The following is a 22,518-nucleotide window of genomic DNA, read 5'->3' on the forward strand; positions in this document are numbered from 1 at the left end:
GTTCACATATATAAAAAAAAAAAACTACCCACAATTTTAGGAGCTCTGTTCAAAGCTCACTTTAGCCAGTCTGAGTAATACAATCAGCTACTAGGGATATATAGAAGTAGTCTGGCCTCTTGAATGTAATCTTCTCTGTATTATATGGAATGAGAACAGTGAAAAAATGTTTTATGGTGAAGTACATCTGTATATATATATATATATATAATAGGTTAAAAAGAATTCTACTGACACTAAACTGAGCAGTGCATCTGCTCAAAGTCTTCAACGTAGGTTGTTTAATACCCACCAAGGAGTATGAATATGGAGCAGAAAATGCTAATCCAGGATAAACATATAATAATATAAAATTATTAAATAAACAAACAGAATATAAATAGTGCATTGTGCCTTTAGCTTGAGCTTTTTCAGAATACCCTTCTGCTTGGTCTTCCACAACACTTCATTACTCCACATCAACAAATCTAAAATAATGCTGCCTGACTATTCCTTAATATGCCCTGCTCTGATCATGGCTGAGCCCTTCTTCAAAAGCTTAACTGCCTTCTGGTATGCCACAAGTCTCTCTGCAAATTTCTTTCCCTCTTGTTCCCCTTATTCATCCCCCATTACACTCCAAACAATCCTCTTTCATCAACTCCACCTCTCTTATAAAGCCCTCAGAGCAATGCATTCCCTCATGATTCTTCTTCATTTTCCTCTTAGACCCCTGCCATTGGAACAAACTCCTCACATCCTATCTCCCACCTCTCTTTTATCCTCATGCAAACGTCTAATACAAACTTCACACCTCTTTGCTGAAGCCTGTCAGTTCCTAACCGAATCCCTAATTTGTCACCTATAGCAGCCTTCCATTGCTTGGTGATCCCGAGCAGTGTGGCTGCAATCCAGGTTTCCTCCCCCAGTCAGATATAACTCTTCTATGCAAATTCAAACTGATTGCAGGCATACGATACAACTAGGTTACTAATGAATACTATAAACACTTATCTCTTCAAAACTACTTTCCCTTCTTTGTAGGTTTACTTAACCAACGGTCCCTCCTGACTTCTTGCGTCTTATCACCCTAACTCTTGGTCTTTTTTCTGTACTTTACTTATTGCGTACTCATTATCTTCTGATTTCTTCACATTCAATGCAGAGTGGCTGTAGAGCATTGTGTCAAGATTCTATCTTCATCATACTCACAATATATATGGTTCACTGATTTCTAAACAGTACTCTTTATATTGGCACAATCATGGATACACTTCTGATACTTTTGTACTTTCTCCTCACAACCTTTCGTTTCAATGTACAAGCTCACAGACATGGCTCTCTTCTCCATCTCTTTCAGTCAAACTGTTAGAAAACGGCTTGAGTACCTATGTTACAGGGGAACAACAAGGCATTCCTCGCTCCATATCCACTGCAGCGCACTGTAGTAGTTATGGTGCTTGGAGGGTTCCTTTAAAATCAGAATAATACACCTCTCTCTTTCCCCATCTCATGGACAGCTTGTTTAAAATGTGTACCTGTCTGAATAGAATTATAAATATCCCTCAACACACGCACTAACAAAGGTGGAATGACCATTGGACTTCAGTATTTACAGGTATCCACCTTGCTTGCATAGGATGAGGGTGTGAAAAATGAAAGCATTTTACTCGGTTGTATTCATTAAAGTACGATTTATACTTCCATGTGCACTTTATTAGGAATGAGTCAATCTATTTGACATGTATATAATATACTGTACTTATCTTTATAAATATTGCAGCACTGTCGCCAACTTTGCTAATATGTGTAGTATGTACACATAACCATGATATATGACAATGATACATTTCCTATGGTATCACCTCTAAATTCTTACGAAAAAAAGGGTACAATGTTTCTAAGAATGTTTTGGAGTAGGATAAATGTGTGGCAATTCACCCATCAAGGTAGTGGGATGTTTTTAAAAAGTATGCAGAGCTGAAAATGAATAGAGTTGAGTTGAATAGAGCAGAGTAAAACTAAGTACTATTCTTCTAACCAGAAAGTAGTAGCTGGCTACAGAGACCTGACAATTAGTGATGTCCTGAACGGTTCGCTGGCGAATAGTTCCTGGCGAACATAGCTTGTTCGCGTTCGCCACCGCGGGCAAACACATGCGATGTACGGTCCGCCCCCTATTCTTTATCATTCAGTAAACTTTGACCCTGTACCTCATAGTCAGCAGACACATTCCAGCCAATCAGCAGCACACCCTCCCTAGCAGACCCTCCCACCTACTGGACAGCATCCATTTTAGATTCATTCGGAAGCTGCAACTATTTTATTTTATTTTTTCAATTTTTTTTTATTTTTTTTTTCAGTGCATATAAATGTTACAAGCAGATACTCCCCCAAGACACTCTGTATTACTGCAGATACTCCCCCCAGACACTCTGTGTTACTGCAGATACTCCCTCCAGACACTCTGTGTTACTGCAGATACTCCCTCCAGACACCCTGTGTTACTGCAGATACTCCCTCCAGACACTCTGTGTTACTGCAGATACTCCCTCCAGACACTCTGTGTTACTGCAGATACTCCCTCCAGACACTCTGTGTTACTGCAGATACTCCCTCCAGACACTCTGTGTTACTGCAGATACTCCCCCCAGACACTCTGTGTTACTGCAGATACTCCCTCCAGACACTCTGTGTTACTGCAGATACTCCCTCCAGACACTCTGTGTTACTGCAGATACTCCCTCCAGACACCCTGTGTTACTGCAGATACTCCCTCCAGACACCCTGTGTTACTGCAGATACTCCCTCCAGACACTCTGTATTACTGCAGATACTCCCCCCAGACACTGACACAGAGCAGAATAGGGACTGTTCCCCCTGCATATGGTCACTTGGCAGATATGGATTGACACCTATCCTAAGGATCCCTGATACACACTGACACAGAGCAGAATAGGGACTGTTCCCCCTACATAGGGTCACTTGGCAGATATGGATTGACACCTATCCTAAGGATCCCTGATACACACTGACTAAGAGCAGAATAGGGACTGTTCCTCCTACATAGGGTCACTTGGCAGATATGGATTGACACCTATCATAAGGATTCCTGATACACACTGACACAGAGCAATATAGGGACTGTTCCCCCTACATAGGGTCACTTGGCAGATATGGATTGACACCTATCCTAAGGATCCCTGATACACACTGACACAGAGCAGAATAGAGACTGTTCCCCTACATAGGGTCACTTGGCAGATATGGATTGACACCTATCCTAAGGATCCCTGATACACACTAACACAGAACAGAATAGGGACTGTTCCCCCTACATAGGGTCACTTGGCAGATATGGATTGACACCTATCCTAAGGATCCCTGATACACACTGACGCAGAGCAGAATAGGGACTGTTCCCCCTGCATAGGGTCACTTGGCAGATATGGATTGACACCTATCCTAAGGATCCCTGATACACACTGACACAGAGCAGAATAGGGACTGTTCCCCCTACATAGGGTCACTTGGCAGATATGGATTGACACCTATCCTAAGGATCCCTGATACACACTGACACAGAGCAGAACAGGGACTGTTCCTCCTACATAAGGTCACTTGGCAGATATGGATTGACACCTATCCTAAGGATCCCTGATACACACTGACACAGAGCAGAATAGGGACTGTTCCCATTACATGAGGGTCACTTGGCAGATATGGATTAACACCTATCCTAAGGATTCCTGATACACACTGACACAGAGCAGAATAGGGACTGTTCCCCCTACATAGGGTCACTTGGCAGATATGGATTGACACCTATCCTAAGGATCCCTGATACACACTGACACAGAGCAGAATAGGGACTGTTCCCCTACATAGGGTCACTTGACAGATATGGATTGACACCTATCCTAAGGATCCCTGATACACACTGACACAGAGCAGAATAGGGACTGTTCCTCCTACATTGGGTCACTTGGCAGATTTGGATTGACACCTATCCTAAGGATCCCTGATACACACTGACACAGAGCAGAATAGAGACTGTTCCCCCTACATAGGGTCACTTGGCAGATATGGATTGACACCTATCCTAAGGATCCCTGATACACACTGACACAGAACAGAATAGGGACTGTTCCCCCTACATAGGGTCACTTGGCAGATATGGATTGACACCTATCCTAAGGATCCCTGATACACACTGACACAGAGCAGAATAGGGACTGTTCCCCCTACATAGGGTCACTTGGCAGATATGGATTGACACCTATCCTAAGGATCCCTGATACACACTGACGCAGAGCAGAATAGGGACTATTCCCCCTACATAGGGTCACTTGGCAGATATGGATTGACACCTATCCTAAGGATCCTTGATACACACTGACACAGAGCAGAATAGGGACTGTTCCTCCTACATAGGATCACTTGGCAGATATGGATTGACACCTATCGTAAGGATCCCTGATACACTCTGACACAGAGCAGAATAGGGACTGTTCCCCCTACATAGGGTCACTTGGAAGATATGGATTGACACCTGTCCTCAGGGACCCTGATACACACTGGGGGGGACCTACTGATGGGTGGGGGCCATAAAAATAATGAGGGGGGACCTACTGTCCTCCCCCCGGCCCCCACCCCTGCGCGGTGGGTGGGGGCCATAAATCACAATGGGGGGAGGACCTACTGTCCCTATTCTGCTCTGTGTCAGTGTGTATCAGGGATCCTTAGGATAGGTGTCAATCCATATCTGCCAAGTGACCCTATGTAGGGGGAACAGTCCCTATTCTGCTCTGTGTCAGTGTGTATCAGGGATCCTTAGGATAGGTGTCAATCCATATCTGCCAAGTGACCCTATGTAGGGGGAACAGTCCCTATTCTGGTCTGTGTCAGTGTGTATCAGGGATCATTAGGATAGGTGTCAATCCATATCTGCCAAGTGACTCTATGTAGGGGGAACAGTCCCTATTCTGCTCTGTGTCAGTGTGTATCAGGGATCCTTAGGATAGTTGTCAATCCATATCTGCCAAGTGACCCTATGTAGGGGGAACAGTCCCTATTCTGCTCTGTGTCAGTGTGTATCAGGGATCCTTAGGATAGGTGTCAATCCATATCTGCCAAGTGACCCTATGTAGGGGGAACAGTCCCTATTCTGCTCTGTGTCAGTGTGTATCAGGGATCCTTAGGATAGGTGTCAATTCATATCTGCCAAGTGACTCTATGTAGGGGGAACAGTCCCTATTCTGCTCTGTGTCAGTGTGTATCAGGGATCCTTAGGATAGGTGTAAATCCATGTCTGCCAAGTGACCCTATGTACAGTCCCTATTCTGCTCTGTGTCAGTGTGTATCAGGGATCCTTAGGATAGGTGTCAATCCATATCTGCCAAGTGACCCTATGTAGGGGGAACAGTCCCTATTCTGCTCTGTGTCAGTGTGTATCAGGGATCCTTAGGATAGGTGTCAATCCATATCTGCCAAGTGACCCTATGTAGGGGGAACAGTCCCTGTTCTACTCTGTGTCAGTGTGTATCAGGGATCCTTAGGATAGGTGTCAATCCATATCTGCCAAGTGACCCTATGTAGGGGGGAACAGTCCCTATTCTGCTCTGTGTCAGTGTGAATCAGGGATCCTTAGGATAGATGTCAATCCATATCTGCCAAGTGACCCTATGTAGGGGGAACAGTCCCTATTCTGCTCTGTGTCAGTGTGTATCAGGGATCCTTAGGATAGGTGTCAATCCATATCTGCCAAGTGACCCTATGTAGCAGTCCCTGTTCTGCTCTGTGTCAGTGTGTATCAGGGTCTCTGAGGACAGGTGTCAATCCATATGTGTCAGGATCGGGACAGGGATCCAACACGCAGAGTACAAACAGGTGGTAGGTACGTATACCGGACCTTAGAATGGCCGGACTTAACGTAAGGAGTAAGTAGAGAATGGTCTAGGAACAAGCCGAGGTCGAGGGAACGAGAGGACAGGTAAGCGAGAGACAAGCCGAGTCAAAGGGTAACAGAGATAAACAGGGTAGTACAAACAAGCCGGGTCAGAACCAAAGAGACAACTAGAATACAAGAGCACTGAGTGACTAGACAGGCTAGAACCACGACAGGGCAATGAGCAGATGCCGAAAGCCTTACTTTATACCTTGATTCTAGAGGGTAATCACGCCCCCGACGAGTCCTGATTAGTGCTCGGGACTTGACTGACAGGTCGACCCTGGTTGGCGTCATGACGTCGACTACTGAGCGTCGCGTCATATAAGGAAGTGGATCCCTTGTAAATGGCCGAGAGAACCGCGAGGAACAGAAGAAACAACCCCTCTGGGAGGATAAACGTCTAAATCTCTCACCTCCTCTGAGGTAGAGACTACAGGTACCCTGACAATATGTCAAGGTGTCAATATGTCATATGTCATGTGTCAATCCATATCCATTGTGATTTAGGAATGTTAGGTGATTTATGCCCTTTATGGATTAAAACCAGACTCTGCATCAACTGTGTAATTTTCCAAGGGAGTTTTGCCATGGATCCCCCTCCGGCATGCCACAGTCCAGGTGTTAGTCCCCTTGAAACAACTTTTCCATCACTATTGTGACCAGAAAGAGTCCCTGTGGGTTTTAAAATTCGCCTGCCCATTGAAGTTTATGGCGGTTCGCCCGGTTCGCCGGTTCGCGAACGTGCGGAAGTTCGCGTCCGCCGTTTGCGAACCGAAAACTTTGTGTTCGTGACATCACTACTGACAATTTGCTTCCAAACCTGGTATCTTAGCGTTGATCCAGAATAGTATCCACTAATAATTAGGATGTTCTAATGAACATTTGTAGGTCAAAGGGTCAGTTGAGTGAGCAATGCACATCCCTAATAAAATGTTTTCAAATAAGCTAAATTAATATGTGTTGCAAAAATAACTTAAAACATATAATGACGAATGATGAACAATAAGTTTAAAATAAACAGTACATCAATATTAAGGGGTTCCATATCTTAAAAGGTAAACAATTGATATACTAATACAAAACCTATAAAAAACAAACACAAAGAACAATACGTTCCACAGATGGGATTTAATGCAGGTTGCTGAACAATTTTAGCCTTTTAAAACCCTTCCATGTATAACACAATGTTTTTAAAAGCTTTTTTTTTGGTTGAACATAGCATAAATAATTTATATTTTGTTTTACTATTTTATTTTTCTACAGTCAGAAAATATGGCGTGCTGCTTGCAAATAACCTTAGTAACTAGTCTGTTGCAATAGCTTTAAAGCCTTCACACATTTCCATTCTCTGATTTGAGAATTCCTGTCTAACTGGATGGCCAACTCTCCACCTTGAAATATTTCCCTCTAAGGCAGCAAATTGAGTTTTTCAGTAAAGACATGTGGTGATAAAAAAGAGCCACACATACCAAGCATTTCTCAATGGTGCAGGGAGTTCCGTGCTTCTGTTTGTAGCTTTAAGAGTAGCTTATAACTGCAGTGATTTGTAAAAGTTACTGCAATTGTAAGCCTGCCCCTTACAGCTGTCAATCAGGCAGCCAGAACTCTGGGAGATAAACTATTAATTCCATAAACTCATGGTGTACATGGATGTAATAGTATACGAATAGGCCCCACTGACCACAAAAAAAAAAAAAAATAACACTTCTGATTGGACGTTAGTTCCTGATGAGGGAGGGGTCTGCATGTATCTGCAGGCAGTCTAATTAAACTGTGCATCCACAGGAAACAGTGATAAGTACTTTTCTTTTAATGCATTATCTGTATAATACTGTCAAAAAGTAGTCATTTTCTACCCACTTTTACCCTATAAATATGCTATGCGGTGGAGTTACTATAAGCAATTCATGTTTATTTTCTTATTTAGACATAACTCCCACCTTGTAAGTTTGGCTGATTTCACACTGTCTAAAGTGTATCCTGTTACGTATAATAGTGTTTATTTGTGGTACTTATTTTATTTTTCTATGAATGTAAGCATTTATTTATTTATCTATTAAGTCGTATTTAAAGCAAAAACAGTTTTTTAAAAAAAACAGAGTCCTTGACTTTTTTTCTCACCTATTTATAAATAATTATTTGGTTTTAAAAAATCTGTAATTTGTTAATTGATTTATATCATATTTTTTTAAAATATTTTATATGATGTTTTTAAACCAAAAACATGTCTGTGCTTATGTTGTCTATATATATATATACATTTATAAAATTAAACTAAATCAGCCTGCATATGTAACTTTATAAAACTCTGTACGTGTTTCTATTTGGAGAACCAAATCTTCAATGAGAATTATGCTGTTTAAAATAAAAAAATAAATGTAAAAAACAGTATATATCTAGTATTTTTTTAGTAGTCTGTGTGATGTGCAGTGGAAATATTTTTGCAGACTTGTATATGTTGGCACATGTTCTATTGTGTCTTATAGCTATTTCAATGTTTTTTATGATTTACTGCATGTGCCATTGCACAACCCTCTGGCACCATAAGAGTTACAACCAGTTTATTTTTTTTAATAATTATTATTTTTTATATATATATACTGTAACCTTCTGTAAAACTCCCTAGCAGTTTGACTGTTAAAGACACATAGTGCGTAGGATTTGAGTCAGAGCAGAATATGTATTTCACTGTAATGTGGTTGAGTCACAAGTAAGATTTGCCTGAGGTTAGATCCTCATATCCGTGTTGGGGATTTAACCACACGCCTTCTTTTTATACAGACTTTTCAGATAGGAACAGCCTCTCTCATATTGTGTGTGTTTAGGCATAGGGGTGGTGCCAAGACACACAGGACTTCAACTTGTTGACGAAACACTGCAAGGGCTATTACAGACACCAAGGGACTAATATACTGTAAGTTTCTTTAACTTTAACATTTATTCTGATAGTGGTTTTTTTTCTGTTTAATTCTTGGTGCTGTGGGAGACAGCAGAGCTGTGCTATCAGGTGACAGTGCAGCCTGAATCCCATTCACAGTGTTCCTTTTTATGTGACAGGGAGCAGGTGAAAAAGTACTCATGTGCATGTGGAATGCAAAAGCTTCCACACCCACCCCTTACATGTTATACCAGGTAACGCATGAATATAAGTTTTTATCATACATGTGGCCAGTTCACATACAGTGCAATATGGAATTCTGAATTGGATGCATTAGGTTTAAAGATATCGATACACTGTGAAGGTTTTGTATAATGAGCAAATATGGCACAAGGTTGGAAAAATTGAGCAATTCAGAAGCATTCAATTGGTTACCATGGTGACTGCTCCACTTTTTAGAACTGTTTCCCTAGAATTTCATCTGTATACATAATGTCTAGGGATCACAAGCAAAAACAGCTGTCATATGTCCTTAGGGCTCTTTTGGACAGCTGTTTAAAAACCCACCTGACATATCATGCAGAAAACATACAGACGGTTACAGCTCCCAGAATTTGCAGATATTTTATTAAGATGATAATCAGGTAGTGATGTATCTGTGTTTGTCATCACTGACATAGAAATTACATTTTGCATTCGTTTTGTCTGAACATAAAGGACTGGAATGTGAGGTTTGAACTTTTATCTTGTCTTTGTGCGATATTATAAATGAATAGTTGATTTGTGTCCTTGAAAACGTGTTTTCATTTTTATAAAATAGATCTTGTTTTCTGGTAAATATTACAATTCAAACAAAGTAAATTATTTTAAGATTTATTCCAGTTACACTATGTTTGCCAATATTTTGAGTGTCCTTACTTAATTATATTATATATTTAGACGATAAATCCCAAACTCCTATTTACAATGTATCTTAATCTGAGTAACTGAGGTCTTACAGACATAATGTGATTAGTTGTTTAACTCTTTGAGCTGAGTTGCATCAAAGTCCAACTATTTGTACAGTAAAAATTCACAACCTGCACCCAGTAACTTTCTTTAACCAGTCCAGTTATATAGTACATATGTATGGGACCAAGATATACTAAGAGATAATTCAACTTATTGTTAATCACCAGTATTTTTTTACCATATATAATTGTAATGGCAAGTACATTTGTACAGATTGTTTAACATTACAGAAAGAACTCCAGGTACATATAAGACCAGGGGTAGGCAACATTTGGCAATTCAGATTCTGCAGACTACATCTTCCATGGTGCTTTGGCAGCTTTACAGCTGTAAGAGCATTATGGGTTATGTAGTCCACAGCATCTGAAGTGTCGAGCGTTGCCTACCCCTGTCTTAGACTCTAACTGTGCCTGTGTATAAATATAAATATATATTTTAATTGAACACTTTTCGCTGTTTATACATTTAATGTTGTGTCTTGGAACTGAGCCATCTGTATGCCATTATAAAATGATCTACACCAGTGTCCGTTGTAGCTTTGTCAGTGCTCAGTGATCCAGAAATCGTGGCTTTAGCTGTGTTTTCTAAAATCTTCTTTGTAGAGGGCAAGCAGCCCTGTAAAGGACTTTCAAACAAAACTAAGGGAGTCCTCACCATTTACGATGGTCAATTAATATAACAAGCAGAACCTTATAGAATTTAGATTTTGAACTAATTACATAAGTAATACTAAAAGTGTGTCTCCAAGGTCTATAGGACAAGTATTATTTCATTTCTTTATGGTAGAGGTTAAATGGATGTTACTACAAAGATATAAATATAGTTATCAAAAGTCAAGGAACAAAAATATAGTTATCACTTTGGTGCTGGGCATTGTACGTTCCAAGGAAGCATCACACATGGATGTGGTTTTGTAACGTAGATAGAGCTGTTTGATGTTGCCTGTCGGTAGGACAAGGACATTGTAATACTTCTAGATTGCTACCCAAAATGTACTTTTCCAACTGTTGAACTCCAATTTACAATACTCATCAAATAACAAATGGCTGATTTTATGCTGAGTAAGACTTAGTAACGTAAAATACAGGGAAGCAGGAGGCAGTTGTGACCACTCTTGCATTCCCAATAGGCCTTTAAGATCCACAGTACTAATAAATGATGCCTTGTCACAGAGCCAGCGAGGATTATGGGAATATTGACTACTTCTGATCTACAATATCAATATAAATGTTGCAAATGTGTAACCCTGTGTTTCAAACTACGTAATTAAATATGTTTCTCCTGTAGTCCCTTTATAGGCTTTGGACACTAAGGCAGACACACATGTAAAATAACTTGTTAGCTGTTTCTCATTCAGAAAAAAAAAAAAAAAAAAAATCTTCCAGTTGCTCAAAATTAATAGAGGCCCCTAATGGTCTCCATTTACATCATTTTCATTTGTTTATTTCTTGATGTGAAAAGATCTCCTTAAGTGTCTTTGTAGAGCTGTCCTGTCACTTATGTTAAAAAAAATTACATACAACAGGAAAGAATGTGTTTAGAAATCTGGAAAAATATTAAGCACGTTTATAATAACATAATTTGCCAGGACTAAGCTTAATTTCATGTCTCCTCCGTGTTTTTGTATATGTATAAAATATGGGCCTGACTTCTATAGCTAATTGTGTAAGCATGCGCCCATGACATCAGACGTTGATGTCTGTAATAAATCTAAATATTTACAAGCCAGATAAGCCTTCCATTGTCTTTGATAAACTATAACTTAACGATTACTCCATGCACCATGACCACTTCAGAGATTTAAAGTGGTTATGGTACCTGGAGTCTGAATGTGTACTGTTAAGTTATGAAATACTGCTTATATGGAGATTAACCACTCTACTGCCGGAGGTGTAACTCCATATCTGGCAACGTCACAGTGTGTCATCAGCTAGCCTGCAATTAGAGTTTCAGACTTAAAGGAGATCATTTATCTGGGAGGTCCTGGTAAGAGGGTAAACCTTTGCAAAACAGTTTGCCCCATTATTTGAAAATGGGGAGTCTTCACATCATAACCACTACAGCACAGTAACACTTAAAGTAGTTTCTAGAAAATCCTAAGCATAACTATTAAATGGTATATGTTTAAGAATCAGTTGAGAATCAGATAACAACTGTATTTTAATTAAAATAAAATCTGCTGGTTACTGGTTCATTTAATCTGACAGGAAGATCATATAAGTAGGCTATGTATGTGTATTTACACTGAAATATACTGAAACTAATTAGATATGAAGGTAGCACACTTGAGTAAGCTCACATGCACATTTTGTCATCTGCAAGATCTTCCAAGACTATTATGGTAACATTGTCATCCAGATATTCTACACTCAAATTTGGACCATTATACTATCATATCTCAAACCACAACAAGCTTCAATAATTTCTCTGTTTCATCCATTTTTAAGTGATGTAGACATAATTAGTTCCGCTGCTAGGATAGTGTAATGGGATGCCAATATCATTGTATGATACAGAGTTTTCTAGACTAATTAAACTTAGAAAAAAGACGATGGTTTAATATGTTCCAAAGAGTCAAGCAGAAATCAGTTGGTACCAGTTATATTTAAAATGTGATAAATACAAAAAATAGAAAAAGTGTTCTGTGCTGTAAGGCACTTAAAATAGTATAAGATGCTTATAATATAACGAAATGCAGCTTCCACACATTAGTAGGAACTCTCCATCCTACTTCAATCTGATAGGAACAACCACTATTAAGGCACTAAGTGATAATAGTGAAAAAGTGCGTAGCGCTAAAAATAAGAATGACACTTACCCCTAAGGGTTAAGGGATGAGAGGTGGTTGAGAATAACTGGAAGGAACAATTAAAACAAAATATAGTGTAATACAGTTTGGAATAAGTAGCGATAATTGTTAGCGCTATGCATTTTTTCAGAATTATCACTTAGTGTCTTAATAGTGGTTGTTCCTATATTTGAAATGTAACTACTTAAAAACTCTTTATTTACTTACCTTATCCCAGCACCAATTTGTCCTTCGGCGCTAGGTCACGGCCTCTGCTTCCTCGTCTGTCTACCTCGGCGGTCATAAATAAAAAGTTAAAAACCTTTTATTTAATTACCTTATCCAAGCGCCGATGTCCCTCGGCGCTAGGTCGCAGCCTCCGTCTTATCCTCCGTCCTGCGATGAGCGGGCGCTAATGCTCCCCATAGGAGTGTGAAGATGTCCAGCGTCAGTTACCAGACCAAAGGTCATTTTGAATGCAGGAAACGCCTTCAGTGGCTGTCTGGGAGATAGCCACTGGAGGCAGATTTAGTGCTGCAATGTAAACATTGCACTTTCTCTGGAAGTGCAATGTTTTACATTGCAGCACTAAGTGCAATATGGACACTGCACCCAGACCACTTCAATGAGCTGAAGTGATCTTGGTGCCTATAGTGTCCCTTTAAAACTGGCAGTATTTTCAGTGGTGTATCCTGGTTTTGTGCTGCCCTAGGCAGGACAAAACTCAGGCGCCCCCCTCCCGCCCGCCCGCGCCACCCCCACCCAACCCTTCCCCCGCCCCGCCTTCTAAATACACACACACACACATTCACTGACAGATACGCATACACTAGCTAACAGAAACACACACACACTAACAGACACACTCACTAAAAGACACTCACTAGCAGATACACACACACTCACACTAACAGACACACACACACACACACACACACTAACATACATACACACACACTAACACATACACACACACTAACAGACATACACACACACTAACAGACACACACTAACAGACATACACACACACACACACATACACACACACTAACAGACATACACACACACACACACTAACAGACACACACACACTAACAGACATATACACACACACAATAACAGACACACACTAACAGACATACACACACACACTCACTTTTTTATTTTTTTTATTTACCCCCCCCCCCAGCCTCCTTACCTTTGGGAAAGCTGGGGGGGGGGTTCCCTCTCTCCCTGGTGGTCCAGTGGCTGCTGGGCAGCGCTGGCGGGCGGCTGGCAAGGGAGCACTTCCTCTGAGCTGTCTGCTCAGCTCCCTCGCGCGCCGCAGAGTGAGGCTGGGAGCCGGAATGACATCATATTCCGGCTCCCAACCTCACTCTGCGGCGCGCGAGGGAGCTGAGCAGACAGCTCAGAGGAAGTGCTCCCTCGCCAGCCGCTCGCCAGCGCCGCCCAGCAGATCGCCCGCCCAGAGGGCTTGTCAGTTAGTCGCAAGGCTAACAAGGCATTTGCCCTGGGCATTTGGGGGTGGCGTTTTTTGCCGCCCCCTGGAAAATGCCGCCCAAGGCAAATGCCTTGTTTGCCTCGCGGCTAATACGCCCCTGAGTATTTTACAGTGTTTTACAATGTGAACTACTTTACACAATCACAGAATATCAGGGCATGATTGAACAAGGCTGGACAAATGTCTTTAGATTCTACACAGACAGTTCTTTTTAAAGTCAATACGTTTTTTTAGGAGCCAAAAAGGTAAACATTGATGTGAATTAACATGTGAAAATATAAAGTTATATATCTGTAAATAAAAGTAATGAGCCATGGTTATCTGGAATCCCATATGTGTCTGTCATGAACAAAATCTCTGTGGCTAAGTAAGAGTGGCCGAAAAAATGAATACTTTCTATTTTATTTTTTAATTTTCACGGGACAGGAATGACAAAGTCTCATCTAGGTCACGTATTGTTTTTCTTTAAAAATTTCTAAATTTCTTCTTGCCAAAATAGCTAGCAGGCAAGTCATCAGTTATTTTTATTATATAAAAGAGTCAGAATAGACACCTTAAAGAGGAACTCTTACTTCTCTGGAATTTATACCATTGAATACAACCTTGAAAATCACGTATAACATGGTAATCTTTTTTCATGAAATGCTCCATTTTCATATTAATTTATATTTAATATTTAGCAAAAGACATCATAATTCAGCTCAGACATGGCAAAGCCAGGGGAAACATTGCAAATGAGGAATGAATGACACGTTGATAAAGTATAAACCTGAAACATTTGTCTTTTCTGCAGTAAATTGAATTAAAGTAGCAATGCCCTTTCCTTCTTTATTTTTTGTTTACATATTTGTTAAATGTAGGGATAAGTAACCATCATATTCAAAATCCTGAGAGGTGACAGTATCCCTTTAACACTACGGCTCATATTAGTGGTTAGTGTGTTATGGGTCAATGGGTGCTTTCGCTCCAGATTTCTGTCCAATTTTGGAGTGGTTTGACAAAAAACAGGCCTCTTCCCAGTATCCTTAGCAAGGGCCCTTTGCAACCACAGGTGGTTACAGCAATTACACTCCTGCATTATTTGTATGTATCTGCCCAATCCAGCACCCATATCTATGAGCCTATCATTGCCATCCAAGGTTGGACAGATTTCTGTGAATAATATAAAAAATTTACGTTATCCATGGAGCTGCAGAGGTGCTATATTACAGTGCCATTGGTCAAAGTGCTCCAGATTTTACCACCCCGACCACTACAGTAAGTTGTAGTTGTTGTGGTGCTTAGAGTACCCCTTTAATGCGTATATAACCACAGCACTTCCAAGCAGTGTTAGTTCTACATTAGTTCTGCAGTGTGGCGTAGAAAAACAGTCACAACAACATAGAAGTGCTCTGAGAACAATGTAACAAATTATAAAATATATGTAAATGTAGATATGGAAATATGTAGACGTATATATCTGTATATTCATTGATAGCTCGCTTGTTATTGTGGACTCATAAAACCAAAACTAATGCAAATAGGATGTTTCAGTGATGCCATATATCCTTTAGGTAATGATGGTTAATCTTGTCAAACACAGTTCCATGACGCCATGATGACAGCTTTTAGGCAGTGTGGGGGGGGAAATTGTAGTTCACAAACAACTTCAGTATCAACATTTGCCTTTACTGTTGTATGATGAGAATATAAGCTCCGTCTATAAATATCTTTGTGCTTGAAACCATGTGAGGCCCATTCAGAGAAACAGAGATGGTCATATTTGGAGTGAGGCATCTAAAGTTCTGGATTGGAGAAAAACATGCCAATCAGGCTGGGCCAGATTTCACACTGGACAAAGAATGTATTTGCTTGGGGGAACAGCTTATTGCTAAGCGACGTCTGAAAAGCTAAAGCATTAAACCTACATACATTTCTGTAAAACCTACATACATTTCTATGAAATGTTTTTGTGTTGTTTTGTTAGAGGTTCATACTAGAGATTTTTTTCCTTCTTAAATATGTTCTTACACTCAACAGTCACAATATTAAAACTACTGACAGGAGAAGTGCATATAATTGATCATATTGTTACAATGGCACTTGTCAAATGACGGCATATATTCGACAGCAAGTGAACAGTCGTTTTTTTCAATTTCATTTGTAGGAAGCAGAATAAATTGGCAAGTGAAAAGATCTGAGTGACTTTGACAAGGACCAAATAGTGATGGTTAAACGACTGGGTCAGAGCATCTCAAAAACAGTAATTCTGTTTGGTGTTCCCAGCATGCAGTGGTTAGTACATACCAAAACGTGGTGAAAAGAAGTACAAACGATGAACAGGCATCAAGGTCATGGGCACAATAGGGTCATTGATATGCTGATATTGTCTTGATGCCAGATACCACATGACATGTTCAGAGGTCTTCTAGGGGCCAAGCCTCGACGCATCAGAGCTGAGCTGGGAGCCCGAGGGGCACCTGCACAATATTAGGCAGGTGTTTTTAATGTTGTGGCTGATTAGTGTATGTATGTGTCTATGTGTTTTTACCTTTTCACATTCATTCTTTACTGATGACATGTCACTTATTACTGTCATAGTCACGTCACTAAACTCTCAGTTATCTTTTCTTCATTGACTAGAAAAGCCATTGTTCAAAAGCTATAGAGTATAACCAATTCCCTAGAACATGGTTAGGCCTCCTTCGGAACTACAGATGTAGTGGACTAAATCTTCCATAATGCTGAACTACTCTTATTTGCAAGCAATGCACCCACAATCACATAGAGTTGCAGTGGTCTGATGAGAGCCAGTATAAAAAAAACCCTAACACAACCTGCTGTGGAAAACCCCCACCAATAGTGTATTAATAGTGTATTATGTGTCCTCTTTTTTAACTTTACAAAAAGTGCAGTTTTCAATATAAATTGGCACTTTTATAAATAAATCTTCTTACACCCTCTTTCTTAGCTGTCAAGCAGACAACCAGTCCTGAATCTTCTTGGTAGGATAGCTCAGTGAAACTAAACAGAAGAAGCAGGTAATTGCTCAGAGCACCTGCCTTGCAAAGACTTCTTATGGGGTAGCTGTAATTTTTTTCATATGGGTAGCGGAGTATCCCTTTGAACTGGAAATATTGTCATATATACTCATGCCAAACTCGGTGAAAATATGTGGCGCTGGAAAAGGAGCGAAAGCATATTTCCCATCAGCCCATGCGGGAGGGGGATAATAGCATGTTTACCCCATGTATTATTATTACACTTCCACCCACTGCCCTTTGGCTTGGGAGGGTCTGTAACATGTTAACCTCCTATTCTTAAATGCAGCCCTCATCTGATTCCCATGGTTGGAGTTGTGGGGATCAGTGTCAGGTCCCGTGGTTTTATTTACAGGCCCCATCCAAATGGGCTGTGGTGTATACGCAAGCACATATACCCACACAAACTTGGTTGATTGTTAGAGCAGCACAGGAACATGAAAACCCCATAAACCACTCTGCTCTGTGGACATTCCAGGAGAAGTGATGGAGATATGCCAAAGCCTGTCCCATCACATTTGAGTACCATTAGTGGGGCAGGATTTACAAGTACATAGTGAGTGCGGTGAATATAGGTGACTTCCACCATATTAAAACTTCCATGGTATATATGACCTGGTACCATGATTCATAGACAGGGTCAGATTAACATGGGGGCTAACTCTAGGCACATCCACTATAATAAGCCCACGTTGTCTGTTTTTTTTTTTTCTGATATGCTATTGCCCTGAAATTCTAGTTGCCATATTTACAGTGTGTGACAAGAGAGGCACCGATATCTTCCCTACTCTGGCTGACCATCAAGAGAATCTACATCCATATAGCCTAATGTTCTCTGGAACTGCAATGTTTAACATTGCAACACTAAGTGTAATAGGGCACAACACCCAGGCCACTTCAATTAGCTGAAGGGGTCTGGGTGACTACAGTGTCCCTTTATCAAAATATGCTGTGGCCCAATGCACATAAAAGAGGTCTATATATTCTCTAAGCTCATTGCACACAGACCTTCTGTGCCCCATGACCCACATACGATTGGCTGTAAAATCTTTTACTCATTGCTTTCCAGAAAAGTCCTATATGAATCAGCTTATTTATGAAGATAGATTATATATGCTTTCAATTTCCAATCTCTGAATGCATTTGGGAATAGTTTTATATACAGTTGCAAAAAACTTGTGCTTAACTAGTATACAGGCAAATAGTTTTGCATACTTCTTACAGTGTGTTTTTTTTGTTTGCTTTTTGTTTTTCAGATTCAAAGTAGCCCCTTCTCACTAATAGTCACTAAGGCAACCCCAAAACGGTACCCCTTCTCAGCTATAAACACCAAACATCCTAAGAAAGTGGCCTCTTGCTTGCTGATAACTGCTTAGGAACCCCGCAAGAAATACTTCTCTGGTCACACATATGCCCCAGTAAAGGTGGCCCTTGATTGTCAATAAATGCCTCAGGTGCTCCAGGAAAGTGGCCTCTGCTCGCTTATAGTTGGAGAAAGTGCCCTTTGCTTGCCATTAAATACCCAGGGTCTACAGGAAAATGTCAGCTGTTCACCAATAGAAATCAAGGTACACCAGTAAATTGCCCCCCTGTTCTCATATAGGTGCCTAGACATCCCAGGAAAGTGTCTCTTGGTCACTAATAGTCACCTAGGATCCTAGAAAGTGGCCCCTGCACGTTAATTTGCTCCCTGGCAGCCGAAGAAATTGTCCCTGCTAGTCAATAGCTGCCCCCCCCAATGTGGTCCCTGTATACCACACCCTTGCATCCTGGGAATGTGGCCCCTGATAGCCAATAGGCACCCAGGCACTTCTGGTAAAGGCAAAAGGCTTTTGCCAAGGCAAATGATTTTTTCAAGATCAAATAAAATAGCTATTTGCCTAGGCAAAAGCTTTTTGCCTGAAATGACTATATGATACATACACACTCACATATATATGTAGAGAGAGAGATAACCTGGGCTTTGTGCTCGACCTCGCCACAATGCTCAGTGCCTCAGTGCTAAATTCCAGGAGGTTAAATATATAAACTTGATAGAGAGCACTCTGAAGTCTTAATGTGGTGATAACGTCTGCTTTATTACATATAGCAGGAAAACAGCCAACACATAGGTCAACATTTCAGTCCTCTAGCGGGACTTTTATCAAGACAATGTGCAAATGCAAACAGCTTTTAAAGATAACTGTGAACAGCAAAGTGAGGGTTATCCCGGTGGGGAGGGTGGGAATATAGAGACACCAAATTATTTTGCCGTGAGGCATACTGGATTTATAGATAAAAACTGAAAAAAATCAGCTCTTGTACAATACTGATATAGTCTGAAGGCAGCTCAATCATCTATAACGGAGTCTCTCTGGTCCAATAGGGGTAGGATAAAACAGGAAAAGGACATATTTAACTTACTACACTATCAGTCCTTTTTGTTTTCCCTTTTTTTGTCATTGCATACAATTCCCACCAAAGGACACTTCAGGTGTTGCATCTTCTTACTGGATTTATAACTTAGACACTGTGGCACCCTGTGGGTTAATGAAAAAAAATGACAAAAAAACCTTAGCATCTTCCATCCCATTACATGTTCCTTTGGGAGACTTGCATATCCTTGTTTAGTTTGCCTTTAGGCTAGGTCTTTCTTTTGTGCCTTTTGTGATTGATAAACTACTTTTCCTCTGGATTTTTGTACCTTTAACACGTTTTTGATCCTGTACTGATCACTGTAACTATAATTGGATATGTATTATCCACCTTTATTTTATTTGCAAACAGTGTCCAGATTTTTATTTTATTTGTATTTAGTTGTAGTATTGTGTATTTTGCAGCAGTATTTCTTCTTTTGTAATTTTTGTACATTTTGTACATTTTGTACATTTTTCTTATGTATGTTGAAGTTGCGTTCGCTTTACATATTTTCTATCAGATCACTTTTGCACTCTCCGTTCAATCTCCACTCACGCTTCAATACACATTTTCATATTTGAGTATTTTATTATTATTTTTGTCACTTTCAATATACATTTTTAGTCACTATGGTTCTATAGGGGGTTCTTCAGATTTTGTCTTGTCCTCACTTGGGCCTTTAGGCTAACGATGATGGATTGCTTGTTGCTTAGTTAGTAGTGAGCCTCGCTCTCACCTGGATCGGTTTGTCCAGTTGATTTTCACAGGTTCCAAGTCTTTCTTTTGGTCCACCTCATTTTCAGCCACCCTCGATTTGCTGTTTACGGTTATCTTTGACATCATGTTTAAAGGCTGTTTAACCCCTTAAGGACACATGACATGTGTGACATGTCATGATTCCCTTTTATTCCAAAAGTTTGGTCCTTAAGGGGTTAAAGGCTGTTTTTGCCTTTGCTCAATGTCTTTATAAAAGACTTGCTAAAGGACTGAAACATTGACCAGTGTGTTGTCTCTTTTTCTTGCTACATGAAATGAAGCAGAAGTTATCACCACATTAAGATCTCAGAGTGCCCTCCATATAATATTTATACCATAGGGTTTTATTTTACAAGTTGTTGTTATTTAAATCCATTTGAAAGCCACCGGAATTTATGATAATGTAATTATACATTAAGTTTATCCATGTTTACCAAACATAGTTAACTTGATCAGGGTGTTATTCCTATATAATTATTTGATAGTAAGTATAAACTTTGTAATTATATGCTACACCATTCGCTGGCTGGAGTAGCCTTGAAAGATTCATAGCAACATGTAATGACCCTGTGAGTGGGCTCCAGTAGAAAACATTCATAAAATCTCCCCTTGAACATGCAGTACAGTCCTTGAGTTAAAAAAAGATATATAGATCATAGAACTGCATTTTCAGAAATTGAAGACTTCAGATATAGTGCAATCCTACCAACTTTAGTGTGCTTATATTTGAAACCCATTATCTCTGAGAGGATATGATTACTTTATACAGATATAGTCAAGGCCAGTACAAATAACTGTCACAGTGTATACCTGTTGGTAGGGCTTTGCACATGTCATGCTCTGATAATATTTCACCATCAGTGATGGTTTTTTGTTTTTTTTTAATCAAGAACGGGGAAAATGTGAAAATGTGGACATCACACTTTCAATAGGACTTGAAGATTATGTTCAACTTTTTTAATGCATTATATAAATCAGGTAGGCAACTTTTGACACTCCAGATCTTAATGCATTCCCTTAATGCATTAACAGCCATATTGCTGGCAAAGCAACAGAGAGATGTAGTCAACAACTTCTGGAATGTCAACGTTTGCCTACCCCTGATGTAGGTAGTAAGAGCAGTAAAGGTGTATAGTGCACATTTAAAAAAAAAAATATTAGTGTATAACTGGAATCCAATAGTACACTGCAGTAAAATGACAAAACACAATGTATGCTTTCATTGTTTGCTTTTTGTCTTGGTTTGTGTTTGCACTGTGGTGTTTCACACTGATTTGGAAAAAATGTGTCTGTCTTTTTTCATCCTCCTTCAATCATTTCTGTATTAATATTATGTCATCTAGTTACTGAGTTTGATTAAAATTTGGAGTTTTGTCTAAATAGTTGCCAGAATGTTGGCGTTTAAACCAGTGCGTTGTATTAAAATATACAAGTAAGAAAAGCAAAATGTTTCCAAGTAAAGTTGTATCACAATGTCTGTAATATACACAGATCATATCAAAGCAAAACAAGGTATTGTGTCAGGACCAGCCTGATGACATTTATTAATCCCTTTACTACCAAAACGTGCATACATCATTCTTCTTTAATTTTGCGTTGCAAAACTATTTTGAATTAGAAACTTTATTCATACGAACTAACACTGAGAAAGGTCTACATTCTCATTAGTACACAGCGGGCCTTGCATTGTGTAACTGGACTATGATGTGATTTGATAAATCTTTAACACATGTCTTCTAAAAAAAAAAACGTTAACACAATTTATATGTGATTTTTAATGTTTTTATTTACGTGTCATTTCCAGAGAAATGACAGTTCCCATTTGAAGATTGTAGACATGCTTGTAGCCACATAGAGCTAAAGACTATGCATGCTTTAGGCTATACTATTTTGTAGCATTGTGATATTTTGTGAATGCTCTCCCCGGCTGTTCCCACCTTCTATAACCTCCGATCCAGTACCAGCACTTTATTTAGTCTACCTCAATACAAAAAGAAAGCAGCCCGATCCTCCTTCTCCTACAGAGTGCCGCAATTTGGGAACGACCTCCCGCACACTTTTAAATCTTCCCCAAGCCTAAAATCCTTTAAGAGATCCCTCTCTACATACCTCAAAACAGAATGCACCTGTTATGGTTGATTATATATTTCCTACCTGTTCTATGTTAAATATTATATATATTGTGTATTAATATTGTTTTTGTATTTTATTGTACCCTACTGTATCAATGCAATGTTT

The 22,518-nt window shown here is 39.8% G+C and overlaps 1 protein-coding gene across 3 annotated transcripts in view; it reads left to right on the top strand.

Annotated features, from left to right (window-relative positions):
* Window positions 1–22,518, top strand: part of RAB27B (RAB27B, member RAS oncogene family) — a 263,969-nt gene that overhangs the window by 199,879 nt on the left and 41,572 nt on the right. Inside the window, exon 1 of one of the 3 annotated variants that reach the window (XM_063456822.1) lies at window positions 8,741–8,843. The exons of the other annotated variants lie outside the window; for them this stretch is intronic. The gene's annotated coding sequence lies outside the window, so the exon portion shown is untranslated. Of the gene's footprint in view, window positions 1–8,740; window positions 8,844–22,518 lie in introns of those variants that run through there. 3 annotated transcript variants of the gene reach the window in all.

Source organism: Pelobates fuscus, chromosome 5, assembly GCF_036172605.1.
Source record: "Pelobates fuscus isolate aPelFus1 chromosome 5, aPelFus1.pri, whole genome shotgun sequence".
NCBI lineage: Eukaryota > Metazoa > Chordata > Amphibia > Anura > Pelobatidae > Pelobates > Pelobates fuscus.